We start from the raw sequence: 5303 nt of genomic DNA, 5'->3' as shown, positions 1-5303 counted from the left end.
TGTCAAGGTAAAAGATCGGCTATGATGGACATGTATGATGGGCTGAATGGCCTAAAACTGCTTCTCTTTCAAATATCCTAATACAATCCTGTCTCACTGAAACTAAAGTAAGCAGTGAACACGATCTGATTTGTGAGATATCATCGATAACGGTATCATGCAGTGTACATAAGAACATGTTATTACATCATTGACGATTTAAGAATGAATTTAAACCAAGCATTTCAGTGTTTCCCCATCCTCGGACAGCATCTATAGGAGGCGCTGCCTCAAAGAGGCAGCATCTATTATCAATGACCCTCACCATCCAGGCCATCCCTCTTCTTGCTGTTACCATCAGGCAAAACGTACAGAAGCCTGAAGTCTCACACCACCAGGTTCAGGAACAGCTACTTTCCGACAACCATCAGGTTCTTGAACCGACCTGCACAACCCTAACCCTACCTCAGTAATGGAACACTGCAGACCACCTCTTGCACTACCATGATTGTGTTTTTCTTTTGCACTAATGTCTTGCTGTGCACAGTCTTGTTTCTCTTCACTGTCCTGTATCATTTATATACAATTTATATTCTGTGTATTGTCTGAACTTAAGTGCCTTTGATGCTGCTGCAAGCCAATTTATCACGATACCTGTACCTCACTGCACTTGTGCGCATGACAGTAAACTAGACTTGACTTGACTTGAGCTCGAAATAAAAGGCAACATTGTATAACACTTCATGAAATGACAAACCAATAATGGCAAATTCTTCCACCAACCCATTGAATATTACAACGTGGAGTACTTATACAAGATGCAAGCACTATGAAACCTTTTACTTCTTTCACACTTACAAGTTAGATTCGTCTTTCTCCTAAGAAATTTTAAAGGTCTTCTTGACGCTGTTGTCACAGAGTAGATTTTTCATCATCGAACCCCAATGTAGTTCATCAGACTCGGCCTGACTGAGTGACTCCTCAGTACCTGTTCTGAGGCCTCAGTGTCTGTTCTCAGCATTAAAGCACTGCATGTATATTGACGTCAGGACCCTCAGTAGCAACAAAAAACCCTGAGTGTTTTTATTTAACTATTTAAAATTGCATTAACTAGCTTAATTTTCCCCGATATCAAATTTTCCTGCTTGTTTATTGTGTGTCATATTTGTCATATTGAAGTCTGGTTAGACTGCAGAGAAGAAAATGATAACTGCTATCATATGCCTCAGTCGGAAGACCTTGTTTGACCTATTTGTCACATGATGTGGCTTCTCATGATAGACGTAAGGCACTGTAGCACAACAAAGTACAACAGATTTCTTTCTCCATCTTTAATAGATGAGCAAATTTCCAATACCTTCTCGGGTGAAAGAAAGGAGAACTGGCAAAATTTTAGCAAAGGCATGGCCTAAACTGCAGTAGCAAAACTATTACTTGAATGCACAAACAGATATTTGGACTAAACAGCATGTTCCAGGCAAGAAGCCAGAGTACTATAGCTGTTGAGAATCCTATATTGTATTATGTGGAGATACCAGGGGTCATTTTTACCATGCTGGTCTGGACAGCAATCTAATGATTGGTTGCTCTTCTGTAGTCAGATACCTTCAGCCTGAGTGCATAACTTATGATTAACCAAAAACTGAACAAAAAATTAACTGCAACTCCTAACCCAAGGTGTAGTGAGGAATCCAATGTCAGTGCTGGGCCTTTCCAACAAGCTATAAGATGGAAAGAAAACTATTAAGTTGTAGCGACTCACTGCACTGGCATCGAACCAGCTCCCGACACCGCGAACGTCGGAGGCCCTGATCCAAGATGGCGCAGGGCCCTCCTTCTTCCCCTTCGTCGGGCTAGGGAAGCCCGCGCGCGGGAAGGTCAGGTGACCCATGTGTGACGTCAGCGCGGGAACTGTAGCGCGGGAAATTTTTGGATATTAAAGGTGCACTGCGCTCCTGTTGTTCATTCGACTTCTGATTTCAAACCAGCGACTCTGTGTCTTCATTTTGTAGTGTGTAGCTAGCCGCTACAGTTTTTTTTACACAAACATAAGCTTTTATTCTGGACCTTTGCTATGCTACCAAAGTAACATGTCATCGAATAAATTACAAGGTGATTCTGGCGTGGCTACCTCTGTCCTCAACTTTGTAAGTGTAAGCATCAGAGGAAATATTCAGGAGCAAGACTTAGGCTGCTGATAATCTCAAACTTTATACCATTAAATACTCCAATATAGGACAAACAAGATGGAGGTGGTACACTCGAAAGGGAAGGCTGTATCAATGAAATTACAGGTGTGATTTTTGGATTGTAAGTAAGGAGAGATTACAGAAAGAGGGAGCAACTTGCAAGGAGTCTGAAGTAGTTGCCATGGCAAGCTCCATCTAAAATCATCTGGAGTTAAAGAATAAGTAATGTTCAGAGTTGAACAGTAGCTTGCAAGGGAATTAGAAATAGAATTGACTTTTTATTGGGCAGATAGCAGGGGGAGGGGTGGGGGTGGTAAAGAGAGAAAGAGAGAGATGCCAGGAACTGCAGTTAAGGGTGTAAGGTGCAGAATCGAGAGGGCCAACTGGGGTATAATAGTTTCATGTCATATTATTTGCAGTGTTTGTACTTAAATTATTTTATCTGTGGTGTTGGTCAGATTTTAGTGAACTGCTTTAACAGAGTTCTGCATTTTCTTGCTGTACGAGTATTAACTGACATTCCCCACCTAGCTGCAACTCAGAATAGCTGCAGGTGAAACTACCTATACTTTGTAGAATACATCCAGTTCAACAGGTTTTTCAACAAAAATGTGTACGTTAACAATAGCTGGGTGATACTCCCAATTTACAATTTATTCATCTTCTTCAAAATTTAATTTAAAAAAACTCTGTAACATTTATATTAGGAATTAATTGCACCATGTGCTTTGCTGACAAACGTGTACAGAGTTTTCGTGGGCTTCCACTCATTTGTATTGCACCCTCCCTATCACCACTGCCCCACACAGCCAAATATTGCTATGATCAGGCTTGAGGGTCTCACTGGCCTACTCCTGCTCCTATTTTCTTGTGTTTTTGGGTCACTGAGCAGGTAAAACACAGTGAGGCTCTTCAGTCAACTAGATTATAAAATCCTCACTTGACACAGAATCCAAATGAAAATGTGTTAAGGCAGGAAATAAAAATGAAAGTCATGGATAGAAAGCAAAATAAAGATTATAAAATGCATATGGAATTAAAGGATGGCGAGAAAAGAGACTGACTGGAGAGCTAATAATTTTTTATCTATATTAACATATTTTTCCCCTAAAGAAATGAGACTCCGCACATTTAAAAAAAATTACAAATGCCAGAGAAGTAGTTCAACAGTAATTATCACTTACCACACTGTATAATATTTCATAGAGTTAACATTTCAGGTCAATGAGCTTTCACAGAATGCTGTCTCACCTACTGAGTATTTCCAGCACTTTGTTTTTATTTCAGTTTCCAGCATCTGCAGGAAGCCCAGTTTGTTGTCATTTTAAAGCCACAACTATTGATGACTGAATGAAAAACACGACGATGCTGGCGGAACTCAGCAGGCTAGGCAGCGTCTGTGGAGAAAAGCAGGCAGTCACTTCAACTCCCCCTCCCACACTATCACAGATGTGTCAGTCCTCGGCCTCCTCCACTGCCAGAATTCCAAGTGCAAACTGGAGGAACAGCACCTCATTTTTCGTCTTGGAACCTTGCAGCCTAATGGCATGAACATTGAATTCTTCCACTTTAAGTAATCCCTACCTCACTTCCCCACACCTCTCCCCCCCCCCCTGCCACACACACACCATGCTCCTCTTCTTCCCTTTCCTAGCCTCTTTTTTCCTACTTTTATTTCCCTTTCTCTCCTTACCTTTGACCCATCCCCCGATGGATCTGCTCTCCCCTTCTCCCCCACACCTGCCTATCACTATCTCTTACCTGCATCTAACTATCACCACCTTGTGCCCACCCTGCCTCCCCTCTTTTGTCCACCTAACACAGCTCTGCTTTTCCCTCCTATATATTGGGCTTCCCCTTTTCTTATTTTCAGTCCTGAAGAAGGGTCCTGAACTGAAATGGTGACCGCCTGCTTTTCTCCGCGGATGCTGCCTGGCCTGCTGAGTTCCTCCAGCATCATTGTGTTTTTCATCTCGATTCCAGCATCTGCAGTCCTTTGTTTCTCTATTGATGACTGCAATTACCACCATTTAAAGGAGCAAAGTGACTCTGATAGCAACCTCTGGATTTCCAGGTTTAACCATACTTTTTAAAAAAAAATACTCATTTTTCAGAATCTGGGTATTACTGACAAGACCAGAATTTATCACCTATTCCTAATTACCCTTGAGAAGGTCATGACAAGTTAAATTCTTGAACCATTTCCTCTTATGGTAAAGGTACTCTCACATTGCTGTTGCGTAGGGAGTTCCAGGATTTAAATCCAGCCACCATGAAGGAAAGGCTATACCAGAATGGCATGCAACTTGGAGGGGAACATGGAGGGGAATGGTGTTATCATAATCTAAAGCCCTTGTGGTAAGAGGGAATAAGTTTGGGGGGTGCTGTTGTAGTGGTCAAGGCTAGTTGACTGCAGAGTATTTTGTAGACTGTACACACTGCAGCCCTGGTATACTGGTGATGGAGGGAATACATGTCTAGCGTAGTTCATGTGGTGCTGATAAAGCAGGCTGCTTTGTCTTGGATCATCATAGAATCATAATACAAAATGGAATCAGGGCCTCATCATCCTTCATGCATCTATCTGTACTACCATTCCTCTACAAACTAGGAGCAACTTACATTGGCCAATTAACCTAACAACCTGCAGGTCTTTTGGGGTATGAGGAAACTGGACTATTGGGAGGCAAGTTATGCAGTCACAGGGAGAACCTGCAAACATCAAACAGTAACAACAGGTTGCAAACTCCACACAGACAACACTGGATACTGGACAAGTTAGGAGTGAACCCAGGTCGCTGGATCTGTGAGGCAGCAGTTCTACTAGCAGTGCCACTGTGCCACCCAGATAGTGTCAAATTTCTTGCGAGTTGCAGGAGCTGCACTTATCCAGGCAAGCAGAAATATTCCATCACCTTCCCAACTTGTATCTTGTAGATAGTATGTCAGGACTTTATCTGCCCGTAGAATCCTGCTGGTAAAACAATTTCTACTGCAGGAAATAGTCATGTCGGATCCAGAAAGAAAAACAACCACCTGTTTGGGTCTGTTTTACTGGCAATCAGTCAAACGTTCTATCAGCAATCAAAAACATGGTAAATGGTTTGGATTCTTTTGCCAAGCATTTTCTGCATT

The sequence above is a fragment of the Pristis pectinata genome, chromosome 12 (assembly GCF_009764475.1).
Source record: "Pristis pectinata isolate sPriPec2 chromosome 12, sPriPec2.1.pri, whole genome shotgun sequence".
NCBI classification, from domain to species: domain Eukaryota; kingdom Metazoa; phylum Chordata; class Chondrichthyes; order Rhinopristiformes; family Pristidae; genus Pristis; species Pristis pectinata.
Note: the sequence above shows the minus strand (reverse complement) of the source record.